Genomic DNA, 12002 nt, shown 5'->3' with positions numbered 1-12002 from the left:
TGACAGGAGATAAGATTGCCAGTCAAGAGTTTTACACAGTATATATCACAGTAAGTTAAATATTAAAACAGATATTGTGAATGCAAAAGAAATTAGGCGTGTGCCTTCAGTGATATTATCTTTGCCTGTTACATAAAAGTGACCATGAACAATGCTGTCAATGTTTGTTGGCTTTTGTTGCTATTTTCCCTCGGTCAGTCTTGACTTTGGGAGCTAGACCCCTTGAACGTAAGAGCTCTCAGGATGAGCTTATTTAGAGCTCAGATCGCCCTGTGTTGCAATCACTGCACGGGCCCTGAGCAAACTGATTTTAAAATGTGCTGTGTAGCGGTTAGAGTACAGGACTGGGAGTCAGGAATCCTGGGAGCCTGATACTCTTGAAATAAATGGGAGTTGTGTGTTCCCTGACTCTGCCACCGACTCACTTTGTGACCTTGGGTAAATAATGCTTGTTTGCCCATCTGTAAAACAAGTATAATAGGTGGATGCTGTGCAGCTTGACTTAGTAGTATTCCGAAAGCACTTCAAGAGCCTCACTGGGAAGGCAAAGTATTATTACATTGAAACCTTCATGGGGCTGATACTAAGGCTATGTCTTCACTGTAGAGTTAGCCTGGATGATTGGCATCTGAGTTAGCCTCGTCTGGGTGTGAGCGTCCCCACAACAAAGCTCTGCCTGCATTACTGTGTCCTCACCAGTTCTGCACTGACCTATGTGTGTCCCATGTTTCTTTGTGCTGAGATGTTCTAGGATTCTTTCCCAATCAACTGCAGGAGAACCAGTCTGTCCTTCAGGGGAATTGTGGGACAGCACTGGAGAACTTAGCCTATCCTCACTGCAAAGGTTCCTTCCAGACCCAGGTACAGCAGAGCACAGACTCTAACCCACCCCACCCGTCTCCCAGCTAGCCTGGGCTTAACATACCTCCAAACTCACAAAAAGGGTTTTGTGTGTAGATGGCAGAGGGTTGGCCTAAAACCCACAAAAGCACATACCCTGTCTTTTAACAGGGTGCTGCAAATGTTTCAAGACAAAACAAAACTAGATTTTAGCAGGAAGATGCTCTTGGAGACATTCATGTAGATTGTATAACATGAGATAACAAATGTCCATAGGCTTTTATATCACTTTCAGCTGAACTCTGTTCTGCTTTACATATATAAGTCACACTCTTTCATAAAGATGGATGTCGGTGTTAAGTCAGTATAAAACATCACTGTCAACCTGAGCTAGGTTTTAAGTAGTGTTTTAGGGCTTGTCTACACCACGGCACTTTTGCCAACAAAATACTTCCAGCCCCACGAGCGGCGTTAGCTTTGTCGGAAGGAAAGTGCTCCTGCCAACAAAGCCACGTTCATACTGCCACTTGCGTTGGCAAAATTTTGTCTTTCGCGGGGGGAGGCTTTTTTAAGTACCTGTGAAAGACAAAAGTTTTGTCGACAACTTCGCAGTGTAGACAAGCCCCTAGAGGTGAGAGGCCATTTATTACCAATAAATCCACCCAGTCCTGGGCTATTTCTACACGGCCCCGTAATTCAGACTATGTAGGTGTGAACGGCAGTACACGCGAAAGTGCTGAAACTGCCCAGTATGGACACTGCTGGCATAGACTGTTTGAAGAAAACTACACTCATGTGAACTTGGGTACCTTTTAGTTCACACCTGCAGTATCCACAGGGTGGGAGTCGGGTTTACAGTGCAGCACTTTGGTACGTACTGCAATTCACACCCCTGTAGTCCAAACTACAGGGCTGTGTAGCCAAGCCCTTGGTTTTCCTGCAGGAAGAGATTGTGTGTCCGTACAAGAATGATAGTGAAAGCGCTGATTAAATTAATATATGTATTAAATTAGACTAATTGAAAAAGCATGTACTGATAAATGTATACCTGAATTTTAAGTAACATCTAGCCAAAGAATCAGAAGTCCTTTTGTAAAATGGCTCCCTAAATAGAACTGTATATTAAAAGTACTTTGTATTTTTAAGCAATCTTTCTCTCATCATTTTACCCCACATTGTTGTGAAGCTTTGTACGGAAGTTTGGAGTGTTGTTCGTGTCACACTGTCTGAAGTGGTTCATGACCGTGAGTGCCAACCTCAGGACAGAGTATAAAAAAGCAGGGCTGAGACCCCCAAACTGGTGGTATGTTCTATAACTAGATTTCACCAACCCAGTAACAAATGTAAACTCCTGAAACACTAGAACAGTCTTACCACGGAATCCCAGACAATCCGCTTGGGCACTCCAGTCTATCTTGCCACCCAGGAAAGTTGGACTTAGAGATAGTTGGTAGCCATACATCAAAGTTCACAAAAGATTCAGGTTGCTTCCAGTCCCACGAGACCAGTCACTTACCCCAGATCAATTTATACCTCAGATCTCACACCAAAGACATTGCTTGTAGCCAATCCTATGGTAAACTAAGTACTTATTAACCAAGAAAAGAAATGAAAGAGTTATTACAATGTTAAAGCAAGCAAATGTAAATACATAAATAAGTTACCATCTATGGTTTTAACAGGTGACCGAGCGGTAGTAATCTGTCAGCTCTGAATGCCTTTTAGGGCTACCCCAGGTTGACCCCGGGGATGTCTACTTCTGTTTCATAGCTCTGGCCCTGTCAGAATCCAGACAGCAAAAGAGATGAAAAATTTTCTTGTCGGATATCTTTATTTCCTTCTTCCAGCATTCACGCTGATGGGACGAGTCCTTTTGCACATAGCCTCTTCATGGGTGTACAGGGGCAATTAGCAAAGTCTTTGTATTGTGATGCCCCACCATGGCCCATTTAGTTTTGATAGTCCTTCCTGATGGGCAAGAGGTAATATATTTTCATAGGGATTTAGCATTTTGTACAAGGTACAGTTTTTTCTTGTTTGGTGAGTTACGTAGTTCAGAACAAACATTTTAAAGCTTTAGCCCAAACACTTCAGCATTACCTTATAGCATGGGATACAGACATTATAAGTAGGATTAATACATGTAGCACCTTCCAAGCATTTCACAAAGGTCTAAATACTAAACACATTGTTATAAGTTCAATACCCACCTTAACCATACTAACACACAGGTGAGCTAGACTGGTTTCCAGCAACGAATTTGTCAGTGCTTGGTTGAGGCCTTAAAGCCTTGGCAAGATCTGGCAGCTGGCCTGCCAGCATCACTGTCCGTATGGCTTGGAGAAGGAGTCCAGCAAAGGTAGCAGCCACTATCCCACAACAGATTCATTTCTTCTTTGCTGGATGTATGACTATTTTTTCCATGTGGTGATGATAACATTATGTGAATCAGGTAGTGTGAATATGCATCACCTTTACATACACTCTCAGCTCTGTTGGTACAGAGCTCCTGGGCAAACTTTGTTAGCTTCTCAGCGAATGCTGACACAAAGAAAAGCATCTAAATTCTTTTATGGTCCATGAGCTACAGAATCACGGTGGGGAATCCCATCTGTGCTCTTTGTACCGTTCCTGAACAACATTCCTTGATCAGTTTTATTCAAAATCATTTCACTCCCTGCTAGACTCCTCTAGAGAAAAGGGTTATGTGTACACAAGGATTTTTCAGACACAGAATTCCCCGGGGGTGCACCTCTGCTAGTGGTAGCACTGGTGCAAGCTGTAGCATAAAAAAGGCTGTTTTTATCACTGTGTGGTCCAGCGCTGACCAGAGTATTAACACTATATGACGTGCAAGCCTTTATCTATGTTGTAGGGTTAATGTTCTACATTAGGCCAAGCTATTGCAAGTGTACTTTACCGTGTCTGGTGACTTGCAAAGAAAAAGGTCATTACAGAGTTTGTTATATCTAGAAACATGTTTACTGCTGTCTCATCACATCAGTTTGGCCCTTAGAACCTGTCCCTTTAGCTGCATGTTCCGGCTTAAACTTGTTCCTGATATACAGCTTGTCCAATCATTATGTTTATCTCTAAATGTTACAGTTTTACCAACTTGCTAATCATTAAGATCATTTAAATGACCAAGTCATGCTTATTAGCTAAATGGCTGTTGCACTTTAGTTAACATGCAAAGGATGTTCCCATGCTGCAGTTAGCTAATAACACATTATAATTAATAATCCCTGGAAAAGCATCTTGTCAGCAAGACCTTTGATGGTGTTTTCCTAATGCACTGAGATTATTGCCATTAGAACTTCTCTGTTCTGTCAGATAAATGGCTGACAACATCCACTTTCCAACTCTCTAAGCATAATTTTAAAATTAGCTTGATTTCCCTAATCCAACAAGCTCAGGACATTTGGACCCATTAACTTTTTTTTTGCATAAATCTATTGCAGATTTTTCTGCCTCACTTCATGCTGTTTTCCACGATTTCCTTCCAACTGGGTACCCTCTTTCTCCTGAATCAAACAACTGATGAGAAAGAGGCTGAGTCAATAGGTCTGCTATAAATTCAGGGCAGTCCTTTGAGGTGCTGTGCACTTTCTGAGGTGTTCCTCTCCCACTGAAGTCATGTACAAGTAGGAGCTCCTTTGCGAAAGTTCTCATGAATTTGGCAGAGATCAAGGCCCTGATACAGCAAAACAATTAGGCATGTGCTTAACTTTATACAAAACCCATTAAAGTTAAGCATGTGCTTAAGTCAGAGGGTTTCAAACTGTGGAGTGCACACTGCTAAAGGGGCATGGAGGAACCTTCGGGGAGGCGAATGGTGATGCCAGGCAGCTCGGGCTAGCCCTGCACACTGGGGCTTGAGGAGGGAGTGCTACCTCCACTCCCGACTCATGTCAGCGGGCCACCCAGCCTATGGGTCAGTAGCAATGCCTCCACGCCCAGTGCTGGCTCCACCTCCATGCCCACTGACTTCTCCCACCCCAAAAACCTGAGGGGGAGGGGCAAGTATTGGGGGTGCACAACCAAAAATTGTAACTAAAGGAGAGGGCTCGGCTCAAAAAGTTTGAAAACTGCTGATCTAGACAGATATATGCCTATTAAATTAAAGCTTCATTTAGAAATCAGCAATGGCCCATTTAAAACATTAAAACTGATTTGCTTAGTAGCCACAATAGAGCAGAGAAGTTGCTTTAAGTGAAAAAAAGTTCTTGCAATGCAAAATGTATGCCAGCACATATCAGTTCGCAGCTGTTAACTGAAGAGAACAGGTTTGCAGACAACAACAAGAGGTGCCACTTAGATGGATTTTTCACAATGGTACTCACTATTAGCCTGTTGTTTAGAGTCATTTATATACATTGCACTGAATGTAGTTCCTATCGCAATTAAGCAGGCATGCTCTTAATTAGGTGTTGGGGGGAATATTAAGCGGCTTCTGTTGGCTTACTAATAGCATTAAAGCAACTGAGTTGGGGATTTCAAAAATAACTAGCAGGCCTTGTTCTGCTTTGGGTTCCATCTGTCTAGCTGTACGGGAGTATTTGTGACATCATAGCAGTCAGCACCTCTGAAAGTGTGTGTGTGTACTTGTGGTATTCATTGCAAAGGAAATAGCACAAAACAAGCTTCTGCACTCCCACCCCCCAATATAAGGAGAAATATCAGCTCCTATCATAGCCATCTGCAGTACATATTAGCATTGAAACACAGAAATCTGCTTGTTACCTTTAGAGGGCATGAGCGCCAACTTCATAGTCTGATGTCAGACTAGTTAATTGCCACTTTTGCCTCAATACGTACTTGTATACTAATCCACCACATCAGAAGAATATGTGATTCAAAATATAGAGGGGGATGAAGCTGTTAGGTTGGCATTTTGCTGTCAATCAACTCAGTTAAACAGAGCCTGCAAAATGTTGGAGGTGTCAAAACTCGCTTGCCCATTTATCCCAACTAGGTCGTTGGAATGAAATCTGTAACCCCAAGGCCTGGTCCCCACTAAGTCCCCACTTCGGACTAAGGTACGCAAATTCAGCTACGTTAATAACGTAGCTGAATTCGAAGTACCTTAGTCCGAACTTACCGCGGGTCCAGACGCGGCAGGAAGGCTCCCCCGTCGATGCCGCGTACTCCTCTCGGCGAGCTGGAGTACCGGCGTCGACGGCGAGCACTTCCGGGATCGATCCCAGAACATCGATTGCCTGCCGCTGGACCCTCCGGTAAGTGAAGACTTACCCTAAGTAGTTGAGACATTGGGTTTATAGAAATGTACTAGATGGGTTGAGAATTGAATGTGTGTGTTATTAGATAGTTGTTAACTGTTTCTCTCTCTCTCTAAATACCCTATATATAGAGAGAGAGATGGGGGAGAGAAAGAGAAACAGTTAACATCATTATATATAAATATAGAGAGAGCCAGAGAGAGAGAGTTAATTCTTTTTTCTTTAAGTGGGAAGATGTATATGTTTATGAACTATTGTGATTTGGAGACACTCCCTCATAAGGGACGGTGTTATGAGTGTGGGAATTTGGAGATGTGGCCGGAAAAGGGAGTGGGGGTTGGGAATACCCCATGGCTGTTCACCAGAGACACTCTCCAGTTTGTTTTATTAAAGTTTTATTCCTTTCTCATTCACTGGTTTGTTATTTAATAAACCCCAAGATTGTTACAACACCATTAGCCAAACTGTGCCTCTTACAAATACCTAGTATAATAAAAAGAACAGGAGTACTTGTGGCACCTTAGAGACTAACAAATTTATTAGAGCATAAGCTTTTGTGGACTACAGCCCACTTCTTCGGGCTAATAAATAACTAATAAATTTGTTAGTCTCTAAGGTGCCACAAGTACTCCTGTTCTTTTTGCGGATACAGACTAACACGGCTGCTACTCTGAAACCTAGTATAATAAATAGGCTCTGTTAATGCCACATTTAACTTTAGATATTTTCCTTTCAAACTCACCAGCACCATCTGCAGATCAAAGTAGTAAAGTGCAGCAGAAACCATTGAACAGAGGCTTCTCACAGGAACAACGCCAGACGACAGATGTTTTTAGAGAACCTGCAACCATATTTTACTCGATTTTATTCATTTAACTTGCCTCATATTTGTGTGAGGTTCAGTGGATTTATCTTGGAGGGGAACATATTAAGATTGCGTGAGGGGAATGGAGGTTGTTTCAAAGGAATCACTGTGATACAGTCAAAGCACCGTGGTGAAACGTCACAATATAAAGCTCTCGCTTTCCACCCCCCACAAGACCCATGTCTGCACCACTTTAACTACCAACCCCTTAGTGAAGGTACAGTTATACTTGTTAAATGTGCTTATCACAGGTATAAATGTACTATAGCTTAGTCCCATCTACTTATACTGGTATAACTGCATCCATACTAGAGGTTGTATCATTATAATTACTTCAGAGAAAAAAATCACACCCCTAACTGTAAATTATACTGTACAAAATCTGGGTGTAGCTCAGGCCTTACCTGCCTAGAACTGACAGTTACCTCTGTCAGAATGTTTCCTAGTATCACAAAGGTAGTATGTCACAGATTTAAGCCCAGATTTCCTGATTCCTAGTCCTGATTTTTAATACCAACAACTGAGGTTGACCTAGCTACATCCCTCAAACATTCACACCCCGAGAGATGTAGTTAAGCCGACCTAAGTCCCGCTATAGATATTGCTATGTCGACGAAGGAATTCTGTCGACCTATCTACTGTAAAGGAGTAGATTTACTACAGCAACAGAAACAGCTTTTCCGTCACTGTAGCAAACGCCTACCTGCAGCACCATTGTGGCATAGCTCCAGTGCTACAGCGGCACTGCTATAGCACTTGTAATGTAGACATACCCTTAAATGGCTATAGGACAATTTGGCCCTGATCTCTGACTGGTGCCTCTAGGTGCTACTTAAATCCAAATAAAAAATAATAGTAAACTGGGTTCAATGTCATGCTCCACCCAGGCTGGGTGAGCTTAGACAAGTCACTTACTCTCCCTGTGCATCAGTCCCCCATCTGTAAAATGAGGATAACAGCACTATTCCACTTCACAATGGTGTTTGTGAGGTTTTTGGCTACAGCAACAAGGAGAGGCCATGAAGTGTCTAGACAGATGGATGTCTATTACCCACCCATACCAGTGCTTCTTGGCTTTTTGTGGCAACTTTTACCAGTAGAGTGATAATTGCCTATCCATGATGCCAACTGTGGATTAGCCATCTTTGAATCAATTACCAACAGCTCTACAGCAGTCCAAGGTTCCAGTTTCCAGAGGACAATAACAACTTGTTTCTGGAGTGTTATTGCCTCTTTCATCCAGGTGTACTGGAGCTCAAGGATTGGAGTAAGTTCTCACACAGCTAAAGGAATGTTGCTTTCCTTGTATGAAAGTTTGGGGCCCACTGCTGGTCATCGCATATTTCCATCATAACGGATTCCCACCACTCTATGCTTGTAGCTCTGATCCAGCTGTGATCTCCACAGGGGAAAAACACGTCAACTAAGTCCATGGCTCTATGTCCGTAAGGTGCTGGCCACTATTTTCTGTGGGCAAAAAGCCACCCTTGAAACACGTGACATCACCCCTTGGCAGCAGCTTTGGCAGTTGCATGCCAGAGAAACATCATCTCCAAAACAGCATCTGTCAGTTCCAGTTGTTAGACTGAATGGGATCCAAACCTGACAGCACAAGGATGTAATAGCATATGAAACATGAGAAACAGCCAGGAGGAAGGGATAGCTCAGTGGTTTGAGCATTGGCCTCCTAAACCCAGCTTTGTGAGTTTAATCCTTGAGGGGGTGGGATCTGGGGCAAAATCAGTACTTGGTCCTTCTAGTGAAGGAAGGGGGCTGGACTTGATGACCTTTCAATCCAGTTCTAGGAGATAGGATTTCTTTCTTTCTTTATAAATCTTTGTCTCGCTCATTATTAGATACAACATCAGTGCGGATATGGGGCATGACAGCCAGGATGTGGAGCTCAACTGCTGTGGTCACGTTCTGTCGAGTCAGGGCTTATTTACATGGGGAAATGTAGAAGCATAACTATAGCAGTATAATTCTATCAGCATAGTTATGCTGGTAAATGCCCCATATAAATAAGCCCTTAGGCTAAAGCAAGGTGGCTAAGACCTGGTCTACACTTAAAATTTAGAATGACCTAGCTATGTTGTTCAGTGGCTGTGAAAAATTCACACCACCGCACCATAGGTAAACTGACAGATGCAGTTACCTCAATGGAAGAATTCTTCCGTTGATTGCTCCGCCACTCAGGGAGGTAGGTTACCTACACTGACGGGAAAAAACCCCTTCAGTTGCTGTAGGAAGTGTCTATGCTACAGTGCCACAGACGCATAGCTGCAGCTCTGCCGCTCCAGCACCCATAGTGTAGATATGGGCTAATTCATGAGTCTTCCAATCTCTGCATACAGAAGCAACACTTCCCCCACACTACTCTGTCTTCTTCGAGCCTCATCCCTCAGCCCCACCTTATTCTCAAAGGGACAGCTTCTGATAAGCAGAATACAAACATTGAAAATAGAATAACAAAACAAATATTAACACAACACCCAAATTCACCTCTAAATATAATGTTTTGCAATATAAATTCATTTTAATAATTATTCCTGTGATCTCAAACTAACAAATGTATTTTTCCTCCTAGACATGTCAGCAGGTAGGAGTGACTGGTGTGGGAGCCATGCTGTTATCCTCTATGAGGAGTAGCCTGAACTGGGGATATAACAAGCTTTAATACAACTATTTGTGAACTAGCCATCACCTACAGCCCCCAACTAAAACCTCTCCAGCGCATCATCAAGGATCTACAACCTATCCTGAAGGATGATCCCTCATTCTCACAGACCTTGGGAGACAGGCCAGTCCTCGCTTACAGACAGCCCCTCAGCCTGAAGCAAATACTCACCAGCAACTACACACCACACAACAAAAACATTAACTCAGGAACCAATCCCTGCAACAAAGCCCGTTGCCAACTCTGTCCGCATATCTATTCAAGGGACACCATCATAGGATTTAACCACATCAGTCACAACATCAGGGGCTCGTTCACTTGCACATCTACCAATGTGATATATGCCATCATGTGTCAGCGATGCCCCTCTGCCATGTACATTGGCCAAACTGGACAGTCTCTATGCAAAAGAATAAATGGACACAAATCAGACATCAAGAATTGTAACATTCAAAAACCAGGAGGAGAGCACTTCAATCCCCCTGTTCACTCAATAACAGACTTAAAAGTAGCAATTCTTCAACAAAAAAACTTCAAAAACAGACTTCAGTGAGAAACTGCAGAACTGGAATTAATTTGCAAATTTGACACCATTAAATTAGCCCTGAATAAGGACTGGGAGTGGCTGGGTCACTACAAAAAATAATTTTCCCTCTGTTGATACTCACATCTTCTTGTCAACTGCTGGGAATGGGCCACATCCACCCTAACTGAATTGGCCTCGTTAGCACTGACCCCCGACTTGGTAAGGCAACTTCCATCTTTTCATGTGCTGTATATTTATACCTGCCTACTATATTTTCCACTCCATGCATCTGATGAAGTGGGTTATAGCCCATGAAAGCTTATGCCCAAGCTTAAACATTTGTTAGTCTCTAAGGTGCCACAAGGACTACTTGTTATTTTTATTTGTGAACTAGCATTAGAATGTTGGGTAGCAGGATTCCTGGGTTCTGTTCCTGCTTCTGTTAGCAGAGTACGACCTAGTAGTTAGAAAGAGCATAGCAAATATACGATGCCCCTTCCTCACTCAGCTATGTGAACTGAACCTGGGATCTCAAAGCATAAACCATTACTAGAGCACAACAATAGTACACATCAGGATGGTGGTAGTAGCAGATTCATAAACCTCTGTATGCATCTAACCACTAGAAAGAGACAAAGATCCACATAGTGTAAGTTGGACAAGCATACTTCGGCCCATTTATCTGAAAGTGTGGCAAAGTCATCCTGGTCAGCTCTGGCCCACCCTCTCTCTCCGTTGGGTGAGCGATAGCTGCTTCTGAGCTAGTGTTCTGAGGATTTGGCTAGTAACTCTGAAATGGGGCAAGGGTGGAATGCAAGGGGAGAGTCTCACTCCTGGCCTGGTGTTTCATAGGCGGTGGGGGGACATGCCAGTTATGTCTAGGGTTGCCAACAGTCCCTTATTACAAGGAACATCCCTTATTTTTTCCATCTCTGTACAAGATCAGGAATTGCTGAGTGCTGCAAAAAGGAGCAAGAAATACCTGTGGTGAACGTAGGTGAGTACTCCTTATTATTAATACTAATGATAGGTTTAAGGACTCCTTGTTGTTTTTATTAATAATAATGATATCATCAGGAAGAGGAGGAGTGCAGGGCTGCTAAGAAAACAACTTCTTATTTTTGAAATACTCTGGCAACACTACATGCCACAGTCCTGCAGAATGTGCACCCCTGGCAGGCGCTAAGGGGAGTTGCCCCGCCAGGATGTGTGGCACCAAAGGAGGGACGGCCCTTACAGCAGGGACGGGCAGCATGGCCTCCCCAGGAGCAGGCGGCATAGTGGGCGGAAGAGCTGCGGGGAAGGGGCCCCACCCCTAGGGTTCAGGGGCCTTGCCTGGGGGCACTGCTACGGTGCATTGGCTCAGGGGCAGGCCCGCCGCCGCGGCGCCGTTGCCCCCTGCCTGCAAAAGGCAAGCACCCAACCGGCCCCTTTACACGCTTTGAAGTTGCCTCGGTAGTAATGGCCGCCAGCGTCACATGACAAGCTGCTGGTGGAGGGGGTATTGTGACCCAAGCCGCTTTCCATAGTAGGCGAGACGCGGCTCATCCCCACATGCCTGTGGGCAAACCTGTTTCCGGTTGGAGAGACGCCCCAAGCGGAAGTGCTGTTTCTTTAAGGCATGTGGAGGAGGAGCGGATCAAGGGGGGGAGAAAGCGAACTTTCCGCGCCACGTGGTCAGACTCCAACCAATGCTGAGCGGCGGTGAATCGCCACGGTAGGGGCGGGGCGCGGCGCGCGGGTGACCTGGAAGTTTGTGCGCGCTGAGTCACATGGAAGGGGCGGAGGCACTCAGAGCCCCGCCTAACCTGGCCTCCTGGCAGCCAATGAGAGCTGCGCCCGCGGGTACAAAGC

This window comes from Trachemys scripta, chromosome 9, assembly GCF_013100865.1.
Source record: "Trachemys scripta elegans isolate TJP31775 chromosome 9, CAS_Tse_1.0, whole genome shotgun sequence".
NCBI classification, from domain to species: domain Eukaryota; kingdom Metazoa; phylum Chordata; order Testudines; family Emydidae; genus Trachemys; species Trachemys scripta.
This window is presented reverse-complemented; position numbering follows the sequence as displayed.